Source organism: Apis florea, unplaced genomic scaffold, assembly GCF_048593485.1.
Source record: "Apis florea isolate Af1SG1 unplaced genomic scaffold, ASM4859348v1 contig_24_pilon, whole genome shotgun sequence".
In the NCBI taxonomy this organism is placed as follows: Eukaryota; Metazoa; Arthropoda; class Insecta; order Hymenoptera; family Apidae; genus Apis; species Apis florea.
This window is the reverse complement of record NW_028256597.1, coordinates 120,012-136,528: the sequence shown is the minus strand read 5'-3', so window position 1 is coordinate 136,528 and position 16,517 is coordinate 120,012. Positions and strand designations below refer to the sequence as shown.

Here is a 16,517-nt window from a genome sequence, read left to right as displayed (position 1 = left end):
CGTTTGTCGGTTAGATAGGAGGAATGGTAAAGTACGTAGGCGGATATGTTGTTATACGCATCGATTCGTTGTGTGACGTCAATGTTGAGAGCACATCTCTGGAATGTTTTATATTTTTCATCGCATTTGCCAACACTTTGAGCACGAATGTAAATGATGCGTCAAAGGCCCACTTTGAAAGGGTTTGTATCATTTTTTCTTGCGCGTTCTTTAAACGTGGCAAACTTTGTTTCGCAATCCCTTTAATAGATAATTAAAGGAGAGTCTAGTATTTTTTTTTCCTTTTTTTTTTTTTGCGGATTTCGCGAAACGGTAAAATAATAATTAAAATAAATACATAGCGTATAAATTTATGAAATTTTCATTTACGTTACGGATTTGTGTAGTAAAACGCATTTGTTCTTCTCTGCGAATAAATATAAGTATATTACGTCTGACATAATTTCACGTCGAGATTAGAATGTAAGAATAAACATTCGCAGAAATCGATTTACGATATTTGTCATCGATGCTCGAATAAGTGCACGATATGCATTAAAAGAAGCAATCTTTTCCTTTGGAATACATAATATTGCACGAAGAAGTTGCACGTTTCGTTCAATATCCCAACTTTAATTTGTTTTTATCGAACCGTTTTATCGAACAAAATTTCGAAACGAAATTCTACGAACTTTACTTTAAATTAGATTAATAGATAAAAAAAAAAAAAGCAGCGGCTTTAAAATAAATTAAAGTATTCAGCAATTTACCATCTCTAGTTGCTAACTTTTTTTAATTTTATCATGGACCAATCGTGTTATTCAAAATTTAAATTTATCGCTTTGCTTCGATGTTGCAAATATCTGTTGATCGAATATCGAGAAAAATATTGTTAATGTTTAAAACTGCCATTGTTAACAGATTTCGATTTAATATTTAACACGCTTTTATGGACTGTAATGGATCTTTGCAGTTTCCATGTATAAAATTTTGAGATACGAATCCGATATAATATGATTTTCATTATTATTATTATTATTATTATTATTATTCTTTTTTCACACACAAAAAAAAATATCAACTCGCGAACACATTTTTTTACCCGAAAGAAGAAAATTTTCGCTAATAATTTCCAAATCTAATTAAACGCGTTATCGTTTCGAAACAAGAGGGGGGCTTGTTTGGTGTATGCAAAATGTATGCACTCCGTTCGCACGTGAACAATCGTCGCGAGGTTCGAGGACAGATAAAAGTGTCTATTTAGATGGTGGAAAATATTGTTTCTCCGTGGCGGGAATTTTGAGATTAAAGCAAAGTTCTACCATCCAGAAATTAGATTGTATCGTCGCGATTGTTCCCTCCCCGGGAAACGTTGCGCACAAACTCGGACATTATCTCCGTTTCTAAACTATACACGCTCGTACGTACTCGGAACGACTCGTAGAATATTTCTTCCATTATTGTACGAATACGTACGAATAAACCTGGTATTAATTTTTGCAAACTGGAATTGCCACGAACATTGTTGTTAATGTTGTAGTGACCGAGAGAAAAGGTACGATGGAAGAAGATACAATTATTATACAATTTCGAACTGGATTATCGAGATACATTTTTTTGGGAGACACGGTTCGAGAAGAAATTTTTTTTCGAACGAACCCGTTGAAATTTCCCGCGGAAAGAGCGAGGAAAGGGGAAATTGGGTCAAGATGGCGAGATCGATATTTTTTCGACAAGATGATGGCGAATGTTACGATCATTTGTCAAATACGAATAAACCGTGGAAAATGAAATTGGAATGGAAACAAATATTTGATAGGACACGGCAACGCCCGCGGGCTTTTCAACGATTAAATAAATATAAGCGCAACAAACTCCGTTAGAGGGAGAGAGAGAGAGAGAAGGGAATAAAAAAAGCAACAATACGTGTCCTCCATCCGTGAAGAAATTATTTCATCCTTCTAACGTGGAATTTCTTCCGATTGTGATTACAGTAAGAAACATATTCCAAGAAACATTTATTATCTTTACTAACACCCTCAATAAAATTCTTCCAGCAAATTATTCGATCACGAAAATTCGAAGAATATCGAGTCAACAACAAACGAAACGAACGAAAATTATGGAAAAATATTGAAAAATTTCACACCGCAACAACTAACAATTTAACTCGAGTCGTAAAGCATCCTCCTCCGTCCTTTCCCTAATAAAATTCTTCCAGCAAATTATTCGATCACGAAAATTCGAAGAATATCGAGTCAACAACAAACGAAACGAACGAAAATTATGGAAAAATATTGAAAAATTTCACACCGCAACAACTAACAATTTAACTCGAGTCGTGAAGCATCCTCCTCCGTCCTTTCCCTAATAAAATTCTTCCAGCAAATTATTTGATCACGAAAATTCGAAGAATATCGAGTCAACAACAAACGAAACGAACGAAAATTATGGAAAAATATTGAAAAATTTCACACCGCAACAACTAACAATTTAACTCGAGTCGTAAAGCATCCTCCTCCGTCCTTTCCCTAATAAAATTCTTCCAGCAAATTATTCGATCACGAAAATTCGAAGAATATCGAGTCAACAACAAACGAAACGAACGAAAATTATGGAAAAATATTGAAAAATTTCACACCGCAACAACTAACAATTTAACTCGAGTCGTGAAGCATCCTCCTCCGTCCTTTCCCTAATAAAATTCTTCCAGCAAATTATTTGATCACGAAAATTCGAAGAATATCGAGTCAACAACAAACGAAACGAACGAAAATTATGGAAAAATATTGAAAAATTTCACACCGCAACAACTAACAATTTAACTCGAGTCGTAAAGCATCCTCCTCCGTCCTTTCCCTAATAAAATTCTTCCAGCAAATTATTCGATCACGAAAATTCGAAGAATATCGAGTCAACAACAAACGAAACGAACGAAAATTATGGAAAAATATTGAAAAATTTCACACCGCAACAACTAACAATTTAACTCGAGTCGTGAAGCATCCTCCTCCGTCCTTTCCCTGTTAAAGAGGGCGATCGAAAGGGAGGGGGGCGTTAATTCCTCGTTCGAGTGTCCCGCTCGTGGAAAGTGACGAGCGGAGTGGCCGGCGTGGAAGACGATGGGACATAAGGGGCGCGGAGGTTAATGGGCGTGCATAACGAGGGCCTACATTATGCAAATAGCCGTGCCGTCGACTTATATCTTATCACTTTGACTGGCCGCTCATTCATATGAATATCGCACCCCCGGGAGCGCGTGCGGGTTCCAGCTTATGCTGGGGTGGTTTTTACGAGGGGGGAGGAGAGGCTCGCCAGTTTTTTCTTCTTCTTCTTCTTTTTCCTCCTCTCTCTCCTTTTTCTCGCGCGTGTTGCTTTCTACTTGCGTTATCGCGGCTGCGCGAGGATAAACTCTTACAATTACGCGTGACGTTTAGATTATTATTCACGTTGATTCCGAATTTTATTTTATTTTATTTATTTTTTTTTTTTATTCCTCTCTTCTTCGTTTCACGAAAATCAGGATCCTCGCGGAAGATTAAGGTGCTTTCCATTTAGCTCGAGTTGCAATACGAGTTTGCTTTACGCGAACACAGCTCTTGTGGACGTCTATATTTCATAAATAAGAATTGCTTTAATAGAAATTTTCCGAGCGTCTTCGAGCGTGCCTGTAACAATACGCCTACGCCTAAAAATAAATAGTATATTATAAAGAAAAAAATAGGAAAATACTCTAAAAATACACGTCATCATCGCTGGATTGCTTCCATGCAAACGTTTCGTATCGTATTGCATTTTGCAAGGGTTTATTAAAAAATTAAAATTATTAAATCTTACGTCAAAAATTACGAGATCACCGACACGTTTGCTTTGCAGATTATAAAAATCTGGAATTGGGACAAAAATTCATTCTCCAAATCTTCCTGCCAAAATCTTCGTCGCGGGAAGGGAAAGGCTTTAACACTTCGAGGGATCTGGAAGGGATCGGCAATCACGATTTGTCACGACACCCATTTGTCCACCCATGCAAGTGAATTGCTGCTTATCAGAGAGCAAGGATTTTTAGGTATACGTGGAAACGGTATTCGAAGGGGTGAAGCGAGTGGGTGGGCGGAATTATCGTCGAAACACCGATATTAAGTCTCGTAAAGGCTGGTGGCGCTTCGAAGAAATGCCCCCACGTCCCCTTGTTTTCCCCCGCTCACGAATAGCAATTTCGAGTTTCCGATCATTTTCGGGGAGGGGGGGAGGGGAAGAGAAGAAAAGTACGCGTTATGCACTTTCTTCCTCCCCGTGCACGGCGCGCATGCAATCTCTCTCCTGACTCCTTTTTTATATAAATAATAATAAAATCGTCCGATCGAATTTCGAAAAAAAGATGGGACGAGAACATGTTCGTTTCGAACATTCTTGGAGAAGAGTTTTGAAAATTTTCGGCGCGAATCTCTTGAGGGTAAATAGGAAAATTCTGGTATTGGGAAAATTTGCTCGTGCAAAAGTTGTGAAAGGGAATGTTACGTCTAGCCCCCTGTTTTTAATTGAAATTCGATTGAAATTCAGGATTTGCATGTTAAATGGTATTTGGAGGATAATAGGTGGAAGTTGGTGGTTGGAACAAAACGGTTTTTCCCCTTCTCTTCCTACAGGCCCATGTCCGACCAGATCCTAAAGTTTGACGAGTAGTAGTTTCTCGGATAACGTGTATGGATATGTATATATATATATATATATATATATACGTGGAACTAGACGCGGGTTACCACGGGATACTACGTTTTCAAGGGAGAAAACCACCTGTTAAAACTCGTTACCTCGCACTTAATATAGTATCGCGTTATTTCGTAAGTGATGTAGTTGGAGTTTAGTTTCGAGTATAACGGGATTAATTAATTAATTTCGGATTACTTGATCCGAACGGAGTTCTTTTTTTGAATAAAATAGTGGTTTGATAATTAAATTTTGATTTTTTCTCTCTTTTTTTTAAGTCTCGGGAAAATCGGATCGAAGCGATATCGATTTCGTCGCGGAGGATTCATTTTTTTTTTTTTTCCTCGAAAGTTGATTAGAGCGATTAAAGGGAGGGGAGGGGCGGGCCAGACCACAAGTTGCACCACAATTTTGCGATAAAGCAAAATTAAATGGACGACTCTTTATCGACAAGTCTTTACGACTCGTAGGTAGAATTCATTTTCCGAGTAGTATCGATATTTTTCCAATCTTTGTAAAGTGTCCATGTGTCCGTGCCATAGGTGGATTTCAATTTTTTCTTTTTTTCCATCGTAGTTTCCCCGCTTCGAGTCGAAATTAAAATTCTAGATCCTCTCCAAGGATTCTGTTATCGAATTTTCGAACGATCCGGCCAGATTTCATCACGGATCCCGGGCGCGGATAGACGTTGGAATGTTAAAAGGAAATCGAAAAGGAAAAGAAAAAGAAAAGGAAAATTCCAATTTTAAATTTTATTTTTCGACATTTAAGATAGATGACGAAATATCTATCTATTTTCGAAAACGAGATTAACTTTTCCTTTGTCTTCGACTCTGTTATTTTCGCATCGATAATTTATTAATTATCATGCAAATTTTCTAGCATTTATTTTTTTCATATCGAAAAAATCGTTTTCGCAGGAGCAGGCAGTCGTGATATCGAAGTCGAATCGGTGATATTGAATTGATGTATGCGCGGATACGCACACAGCTGCGCGCACAGTGATTAAAATTTTTATTAAAACGTGCAACACGTAATGATTTGACGATTCGATGAATTTTCATTGTTCGCGGCGCTCCATTAATTTGATATTACATCGTTCAATTACGCCATCTGGCGTTCGAACGGAATTGTTTAATCTGTCGACAAGTTAATTAATCTGGACGATTTAATAATCTGTGTTAATAATATTATTTGTAGTAATTAAAGCACGTTATACGTGTATATTGGATTATCAAAATTAATCCGACCGAAATGTAACTACTGCTTCCTTTTACACATTCGTTACACCTAATCAATTAAACGGGATTATTAATTAGAACGTTAGAAATTTCGCGTATAAACGATAATGGATATTGCCGTTAATGTATCAAAAGCGTGCAAGTTATTCCTATGGAACGTGTGAATGTCATCGAAATCTGTGGAATCGTGAGAGAAACATCGACTTGCGCTATTGTTCACACTCTTTTTTTTAACTTTTTCCACAGCGAAAAATTTCCTCTTTGTCGTGTCGCCCGATCTTGGAACGAAAGGAAGGAAGGAAGGCAGGCATCGAGGAGAGGCGTTGTTCAAGTTTCTTTGATTAACGCTAATTTATCTTTTATTTACACGACGAGAAGAGGGGGAAGGAACGACGAAAAGAAGATGTCGCCTCTTCGACTCCCCTTCTTCCTTTGATTATATTTCGCGTGATGCTGAAGAAACTTCTCCGGTTAATGCTGTCTCAATATTTATATCTCCCTGAAGCTAATTGTTCAAAAGAGATTCTTTTATTTCTACGTCTAGCCGCTCGCTTGTCGACCACCCTCCCTCCCCTTGTCGCTGAATTGTAACTCGAGTCTCAAAGGGAGAGGGAGGAGTTAATTCTGAAGCAAAACTGTGCGGTTGCGACCGCACGCAGTTATTATTTGTAACGAGGAGGTTGCAATTAGCCGGCGATTAAACGATTGAACCGTCGCGGTTCGTCTAATTCCATTCCACTTGTCGAAACACGCCAATGTCTTACACCACTTCGCCTGGAAATTATTGATCTACGCCACTTGTCCAGGCCGTTACGCCGTGTACCACTTGTCTGAATATGACTGCTGCATGATATACCCCTTCGCCCATTTACCATCCCTGTCCTGTGTTTATCTGATTACAACTGCCTTTCATTAAATCTGCCGATCATTTAAGCCCTCAGTGATGACAGTCTGAACAAACTTAGTCTTATTCCACTGGTCGAGGAGAGAAAAAGAAATATGAAAGGAATTGACCGCTGCGTGATATACTCGCTGTCTATCTGATTACAACTGCCTTTAAATCTGGCAATCATTTAAGCCCTCAGTGATGACAAACTTGAACAAACTTAGTCTTATTCCACTTGTCGAGGATGGTTAAAGGAGGAGAGAAACATGAAAGCTGGGATTGAAAATAAGAGTAAGAAAATGGAGTGGATGAGGAAAGGATGAGGGTGTTGAACTTGTCTGAATATGACAATTATTTAAATTCTGAATGATAGTCTGAACAAGTTTTAGGAAACGTCTCATTCCATTTGTCGAGGATGATTAAAGGATCGAGGAGAGAAAAAGAAATATGAAGCTGGGATTGAAAGTAAGAGAATGGAGCGGATGAGGAATGGAGAGAGTTAAACTCGAACATGAACTGCTGCATGATACACTCGTTCGTCCATTTACCATCCCTGTCCTGTTTATCTGATTACAACTGCCTTTAAATCTGGCAATTATTTAAGCCCTCGATGATAGTCTGAACAAACGACTTGTTCCATTTGTCGAGGATGATTAAAGAAAGAGAAAGAGAGAGGGGGGAGGAGGGGGAGCGGGGGAGGGAGAAGCATGGAATATAAGGATCGAAAATAAGAGTAGCAGGAATAAGAAAATGGACGGATAAAGAGAGGAGTGGGTTGAACGGGCCGATACGTGCCACCTACACACACACACGTAGCTGCGTCGTAATGTATCGCAATATGATATTATGCGGCACACTCACAATATGACAGGGTATTATCCTCACGCAGCGCGGATTTCCATATTGCGGCTAACGTGGCATTATGTGAAATCAACTGCATAACTACGAGTTTACCATTAAACATCGTTACCCGTGGCTCTAAATGTACGTTGTGTCTCAATATCACAAGGAGTTTTCACCGATTACCGATCATTTTAATTCACATCTTGGAAGTCGAAATTTCTTCGACGAGATCATTTTCCTCGTTATACACTCGCAAGAGGATTTTATCGCTTACGAAATTACGAATTCGAGATCGAAACGATCGGACGAAGAATCTTTTTTTCGTTACCTCTTGAATCCTGTTGAGGATTTTTCTTCAATTTTTATCAGACACGTGAAATGCGTAATTGGTGGCTGTGAGGGAAGACCTGTTTTAGCTTTCTAAAAAAAAAAAAAAAAAACGCGAAAAGAATTTCAAGCTCATTATATCGGCTTTCTAATTATAACCGCTCCTACCACCGTTAACCAACCTTCAATTTACCTTATTATCCTTTTACAATGAATATATACAGCGATATCTCGCCCCCGCTAATATTTTGTATATAATTAAACGTTACATGAACGTAAGAAAACATGGGGGTGGCTCTCTTTACCATGGTCTCGTCGCAATAATAAGAGAAGAAAAACTATTTCTACGCGCACGCGATGAAAACTTCTCCTTTGTGTGGATAAATGTCTCGCGGCGGCGCCATTTTATAGAACGCGCCACAGAAAGAGAGAGAGAGAAGTTGAAAGATATTTCTAAATTCCAGCCTAAACTTCCCTAAACTGGCTCGTTTGTCGTATATGCAAACGTATATAAAACGGTATCGAGGATTTAAACGTTTTGCAAGGTCTTAAAATCAGCCTCGATATTTACAGCCTCGTTATTCACTCGTGTCAGAGCTCGGAAAGAATATACACTTTCGCAGACTGGATCAGATTACCGATCCGATTGTAAATAATAAAAATACAAGCAAATTATATATAAATCATTCCTCCTCGTAAATGTTGAAAGAAATTTAATCAATAGTATTTTTTGCAAAGTTTACACAACCGTGTACAACGATCATATTTCAAGAAAGGGGGAGGTATTAACGTAGCAGTGAGTGAAAGGTGTCTATATAAATAAAAAGGAAAAGAAGAAAGTAATGTTAATGCTCGAATAATGGCACAAGTTATCGCGGCGATCATCCGGGCGGCCGACCGTTGTTTTAATATACGGGCCGTAAAAGCGTAGCTTGTATCGAAACTCGGAAGTATAGTTGCTTTTAAAACGGATGCCCGCGCCCCGCGTAAAACTTTGCGGTTGAATGATAGGTGGGAGTGTCCGGAAGTCGGTGGCTTAGCTCGAGCCAGGCCAACGTGAATTACGAATTCCTTTGTTCGTCCTTTGAAGAAGAAGGTACGCCCTTCTTGCCTTGGCATCGAAAAGAACGATGTTGAAGCGAAATAGAAATAAAAGAAGAAGAAAAATCTGCATCGCCCGGTATCGTGCATAAGTTTTCTTTTTTTTTTTTATTTTTTACTCGCTATTTTTCAATTATATCCATCAAATGCACGATCACACGTGTCGTAACAATCGTTTCGATCGCAGCAGAGTGACAGATGAATCTTGTCCTTGAATTGTCCCGTAAAAATACGTAGAGAAAGTACGGAAAGGGGAATTAAAAATCGAATCTCTTCCGTGGATGGATCGTTAATCTTCTCTGACCTCGCTTCATAATCGCTTCATAAACAAGTGTACGATGTTAAATATTGCGTAACACGGATATCTGAAATTGATCAATGTATGAAATGATATTGGTTTGCTTATTTTTAGCATCGGTTGAACGAGAAGAAAGAGAAAGAAAATTTCTCTTCCACACGCCGCGTCTCGTCTACGCTACCTTCTCTTAATTCCTGGGCCAAGGAATAATCGATGAACAGCGTGAAATCCCACTTGACGCCGTCTCGCGAGCTTTTAATTCCACCACAGAAATAATTAACATGATTCGGTTGAGCATCGGCTCGAGTGTATATCTATCGAAACGAAAAATGGTTACTCGTTACTTAATTAATAATCCTTAATCGGCGACAATTCGGTTTTATTAGCCCCCCCCCCTCCCCCTTATCGATCGACGAACGAAAACCGATCACCCTCTCCTTCTTTCTTCCTCCCTGGTTCCCTTCTATCCCAGCAATTTCATTTATCAAATTAAGGTTTAATGTTCGTGCACGGTTCGCCGAATGAATAACCGACTTATTATTCGAGCCGTTCGTTCGTTCGTTCGTCATTTCCTGTGTACATTCGCCTCGATCGTGCAATTTTAAAGTACGACGGATCGTTGATTCTTTTCTTTTCATCTACACTTTTACTACAGAAGTGAATGGGTGATTTGGTCGATAATTTTTGTTAAAATTAATAAAACATTGAATGAAAAAGCTCGATATCGTCTATCTATATAAAGGAAGGGGTAATTTTTTTACTTATTCTTACTAATCTTTGGAGAATGGAAAAACGCATAAAAAAATATAGGTCGCCATTGGTAATTTCAACATGTTTTGCCCTTGCATTTCTTAACGATTCTTTATATACGAGAAGTGTCAATCGATCGAATAAAATTAACGTAATTTTCAGACGTATAAAAGTCACAGATGTGTTTATTTTTTTTTCTTCTTCTTCTTCTTTTTTAGAAGCGCGGCACGAAATTTGTATCCGCAACGATATCCAGACTGGATTAATCCTTGCTCGAGAAGATAAAGAAGAGAATGAAACATTGAATATTTCACGCGGATGGGAAATCGCCAGCGCTTTTTAACCATTCCACTTCCCTTCCCAATAAATCCCTTGCTTCGTTGATAACGCGATATCGACAAGTGCGAATATAGACAGGTTGCGAATTAACAACAGTTGGGGAGAGAGAAAAATCGATTCTTCCTTCCTTTCCTCCTACAAAAAATCTTGGATTTATATATATATCCCTCTTAACGAGGAGAAATTTCCAAAGATAACGGTGATCGATTATTATCCTTAGGTGTTACACCTGTAATTGAATCCTTTGAGAAGAGACCTTAGTTCCCTGATTAATTCTCAGACGATGGAGACGACCGATCCAATAGTAGTTAACGGCGAAGTTAACGTCTGTATTTAGCAGTGTGTATAATTAATCGGGGACCGACGTGTCATATCTGTTGCGCGATTCTCCTTTTATCTTACTTCTCTCCTTGCGTGTATATCGTGGCGATGCGCAAAGTATATTTTTTCTTTTTTTTAGAATCGAAGAAGCAATCGATTGATGATTGTTTTACGTTTCGATCGACTCGACGAAAAGTTGGAGGTAAACGTTGCGTCTTCTTTTTTTTTTTTTTTTTTTTTCGTGTTCGTGTCTGTTTTCATCGTTATTATTTGCGTCAAGCTGGTGTAAGGTTCGTTGAAATACTGGGGCGCACCAGTGGGAAAGTTGTAAAATTCAACCTCTTAAAGAGGAGCAAGTACATAAATTTACAGTTCACAAGAAAGTTGTGCATTGAGGGTGTGTGCAAAGAGTGTTGCAACGTCATAAAGAAGAACGTTTCCTTGCCGTTTTTTCTGCGTTGAAGGTAATGATATCATTAGTAACTATGATGATGGCACGGGTATAATTGGTAACACGACACCTTAGCGCTGCGTGAAACTTTGAGACAGTTTGTATAAAATATAAACGAAGGCTAGTAATTATTTTCTAACGTTAATGCTGCTTACTAAACTTAACCTTTTTTTCTTCCTCTCCTTCTTCTTGCTTCTTCTTTTTCCTCCCCCCGTTCCCTTCCTTTGTGAAATTAATAAACGATAATTAATAACAGGATGGCCGGAATACCAACCACGCGGTTCGCTCGAAAATTTCATTGTTGCGTTGCTGTTGGCAACGAACAATCGCAAACAGGAAATTCTGAAGTGGAGCGCAAATACGTTGTTGAAAAAAATTAGCGAGAGAGAAAGAGAGTATTTTATTTCACGCGTATTTTATCATTTGCAGATTTCCCGTCATTCAAAGAGCGGATCGGGCGGAAATAATAATAAAAATACTCGAGGCACAAAGAAATGCTTAGAAGTCTGTATCGATTGCTTGTTAGTTATGGGGCAACGGTAAAACAAATATGAAACTCGCAAAGTTCATCATCATTTATCCAATTTAATCCGGGGGGAAGGACGGGAAGAAGGATCATTGAAGGATAATGATAGATTTTCTCTTGCGTGGCCGCAATTGGGTTGCCTGTGTAGCAGTGTACCCACCAGTGTGCGCCACTCCATCACTTAAGGCGTTCTCTCCATCCTTCTCCCCCCTCCCCCCGGGGGACTCTCGAGATTATGTTCCAACAGGAAGAAGAAGGAAGCTCAAACGTGTCCCAAACGTTTCGAATATCCGCTCGAACGATCGATCTTTTCCTGAAAGAGATAGGCAACACCAAGATTTAATGATCGGTCGATTTTTAATCCCCATCTGAAATTCCCCCCTCCATCCATGATACCTCGATTGAGATATCCTCGTCCAAGATCGGATCATCGTTCGATGGATCCGATTTCTTTTCGCGAAATTTCGAATCATCGATTCGTTTGATCAACCCTAACCGATCGATGCTTCTTCGCCTCTCCACAACACGCTTGTTACGCAACAATACGCCTCCCCCTCCCCGTAATAGTTTTAATTGCCGCTTCAAATGTCAATTTTCGTGAAACGCGTTACACGATATAACTCGGCACGCAAATAGCGAGTGAAACCGGAGTGCGAGAACTATTAGCGATGTCACTGTTACCATTATTCCCAGTTAATTAAAGATTACACGCGTGCTCTGCACGATCGAGCAGCCAAGGGAGGGGGTATTTTACGACCTTCCTCTGTTTTACAATCGTTTTACACACACACGCGCGCGCGCGCGCGCGTAACGAGCGTGTAAAAACGAGCGAGAGGAAAAAATAGAGGGAAACGAATAAAAAGAGAGAAAAATAGCTACGTTTTTCGAGCTATATACGAAAAATCATTCAAAAATTGAAAAAAAAAAAAAAAAAAAAGAAGAGAAACCTATCATTATTATTCGAATCACGTAGAACCGATATCTCCGTGTGTATTTTTTTATTTTTTATCTCTATTTTATCTTCTCTCCCTCCTCCTCTATTTTTTTCCTCGCTGTCTAAGCAAAGTCTAAAACGGTTTATTTGCTTACGTAGTAGGCTCGTGCGAGTAATGTTTGTTGACAATAGGCCGGATGATTGAGTGGAAATTTAACGATTTACGGGTGAAAAGCTGAATCGAATTCATCGTCACGCCGCGTTTGATACAATATTAAAGAACAATGGGTGGGCAGATAGGGAGAATTCGGTATCGGATCAAAGAGTGGAATTAGTAGTGGTATTGTCAACGATAAAGGTTAATTAACCTTTTCCCTCCTCCCGGCGGAAAGAAGAGGAATACGACTCGCGTGATTCGACGTGGAACGTGTGACAGTAATAGCAGTAGTAGTAGTAGTAGTAGTAGTAGTAGTGGTGGTGGTGGTAGTCAGTAGTCGATCGTGCGACACGCGCGGATATAATAGATTACTAATTAATTGGCAATTAGCGATTTATATCCAACGATGAATATTTCTTCTCCCTCTCTGTCTATAATTCGGGATCGACGTTTGTCTCTCTCTCTCTCTCTCTCTCTTTCTTCCATTTTTTTTCCAGATTTTTTTTTCTCGATATAGAAAGTGGGAAAGAAATATAATTTATTCGACGAAATAATATTAGGATTTTAATTATTAGCGATTCGAATATCGGGAATTAATTTGATTCGATCGAATCTTGATTGAACTGTCGATATGTGAATTCCTTTTTCGATTTCGTTCAACGATTTATCCCGTTTTTTTTTTTTTTTTTTTGCGGTCGGCAAGATTTATTTATGGGAATTAGATAGATAAAGTATTGAATAAGAACGGAGGGAAAAGAGGAGCGAAGCGGTGATTGTATGAAAGAGCGATAAAATTGATTAATTAACCTCCCACCTGCTTCGAGATATAATTCTCCTCTCCTCTCTTCTACTATATAACGCTCGCTTAGGTTTTTTTTAAAATTCCCTTTGAACGAATTATTTTCCATTTATTATTTTAATCGTAACGATAAACCATAACTCTTGATTTAATGCAACAATTTTTTTCATCTCCACTTTCGATAACAAACGAAGAGAAACGAAGAGGTGTATCTCTTCTTCTTCTCTTCTTCTTTTTATTATTATTACTATCAAAAAAAAAAAAAAATAACCGACAATTAATACACGAAATAATACTTTTATCGAATTTTTAAGGTCAGGATGCCAATTAAAAAAAACCGATACCGATATAGAATAACGAATATCGAACGAAGCTAGACTTCGTGTCATTACACGAAACACGGTAATATTGATTGATGCAACTCGGATATCCCCCTTCCGGCTTGGTTTACAATAATTCTCGATTTTTCAATTTCGAACGATTCTCGAAAGTGTGTCGGCGAACAATCGCGCGCCAATAATAAAAACGAAATTGTTGCAAAATGCACGCGTTGTTAAATCGTAGATGGAAAGACGGAATTATTCATCTGTGTGCAATTATCCGCGACGCGATATCCCCGGTATTAAAATTTAAAATTAATAAAATCGCGTAATCGTCCAAGGTATTGCATTTTTCAAACGCGCGCTTAACCAACTTGCGATCGATCGATCGATCGATCGAGAGGAGGAAAAATTAAAAATTTCACGCCTAATCTTTCCAAACATTCCCTCCTCCCCAGTTTTCCTCGTTTTCCAACTTCGTTATCCTTTGGCGCGTCCAAAACGTGCTCCTAAACGTGTGAATCAATCCTAAAGCTCCCCTTAACCCTTTCGCTATTTACGGGTGACTGTAGGTCGCCCTGCACAAGATGTCGACGATATAACGATTGGAGTTATATCGCGCAAAATTATCAATTTTTGTTCGATAAACACCTTCAAAGCTCGTTTTGGCGCGGCGGAAAAGTAGCGAAAGGGTTAACTCGCATCGCCTCGTCCATTTTTATCTCTCGAGCGCAGCACGAACGCGTTGAATCGATATATTTATGAAGGAGTGAAGAAAGGAAGAACACGTTTCTTCTTCTTTTTTCGTTTTCCTCGTCTCATCGATAAAATTCGCGCGTCGAATAAACAAATGAATGATGGCAAACACTTGATTGATACCGCCGGCGCTTCTCCCCGCTTGTGCTTCTTTCCGGTTAGTTACGCTTCCCGGAACGTTTGATCCGATGATTGACTCGGACTCGAGTCGAATCCTGATATTCAACCCATTTGCAAAAATTATGTTCCATCCGTCCCTCTGTTTACGCGCGAAAAATATTGCGATACGATGATCGTCTCTGTTTAATTTTAAATCGAAAGAAATCCATGGAACGAGACGTGAGAAGAGATCTCGCGCAAAGGATCTTGAGAGAAAAGGAACGAGTTAGAAAGATTTCCTCTTCGATTATTCGATTATTATGGACGGTGGTTTAAAGGAAGAAAAAAAAGTCATACAGTCTCTACATATTCACAAGCGCTCCTCCTCCTTCTCTATAAGGGAGGAGGCATTGTTTGCAATTATAATTGACAAAGAACGTATCGATGAGGGATCGAGAGAAGAGGAAAAGAAACGGAAGAAAATGAAATAAAATTGGATAAAATTCATCCCCGAAATTAATCATCGATACACAATCGATTCGTATCATCGCAAATGAGAGAATTGTCCATTTTTTCGGACGATTTTTAAACCAACCAACCACTTTCCTCCCCGACACGACGGGACGGGGCCGTTGAAAATTTCAATTTTCATTGGCCACGTATTCCAGTTTCTCCCTCCTCCCTTTGCTCGAATTAGTTATTTTTATAAAGCAGAGGGAGGGGGAGGGGGAGGGGCGCCGGGTGCATATTGGAAATAAAATAGGACGAAAATTGCGGCGTTACGTGCAAACACGCGCGCAAAACTTGCGCATAAACTTGCGTTTAAATGCAGATGAAGCATCGGTGGGACGTTCGAATAGAGTGATTTAAATCAACTAACCTCTCTCCTCTCCCCCTCATACGACTTCCCCACCTCTCCAGGCTGACCTTATATGTAGATAATACGACGGCGGCGGGGTGGCAGCAGTGGTCATAAATCTCGTAAGGAAATTTCGCCGGGGAGAAAAATAGTTCTCGTGTGTGCGTATATGTGCGTGTATGTGGGCGTGTGTACAGTGATTAATTGATTTACGAGCAACGAGATGCGCCTCGTCGTGTATTACTTCTCCTCTCCTCCTTTAACCCGTGCATATATATATATACGATGATCTTGTGTGTAATAACATGTAAAGAGGGAGGAGGAGGAGGAGGAGGAGGAGGAGGAAGTGGTTCCGTTTTCACCTGCGTGTGCATCGTTAGGGATCGTATTAGATCGAAAGCAGTGTAGCAGGGTGGGATTTTGGGTGGGAAGTGGATGCTGCAGAAGAAGGTGTTCGCATGAAATATGCGCGTCGATCGGTTTAATGGTGGTTTAATAGAGGGATGTATCTATGCTTCGTAGTGAGGACGATCGTGAGATTAATTTTTCAGATAATTTTCTTTCTTTTTTTTTTCCCTCCCCCCAGAACGAATAATAATAACGGGATAAGATGGATGGGATAAAAAGAATAAATGTATCATGGGGATCATGGTGGATGGGGTAGAAACACGTGGCAGATTCGCGCTTGTGCACTTTTTAACGAGACTTTTCCGTGACTGGCGTTGTCATCCGTGACTTGCACCAACTTGCTTTTACCCGTCGTTTGGCTTCGAAAACGCCTCATTCGCTTATCGATCGAGCTTGCTCGAACGATCCCGAGTAAT

At 39.3% G+C, this 16,517-nt stretch overlaps 1 protein-coding gene across 3 annotated transcripts in view; it reads left to right on the top strand.

The window, feature by feature from the left end:
- The window catches only part of LOC100870530 (neurotrimin), a 191,639-nt gene that overhangs the window by 82,342 nt on the left and 92,780 nt on the right, over positions 1-16,517 (top strand). The gene's annotated exons all lie outside the window — the stretch shown is intronic.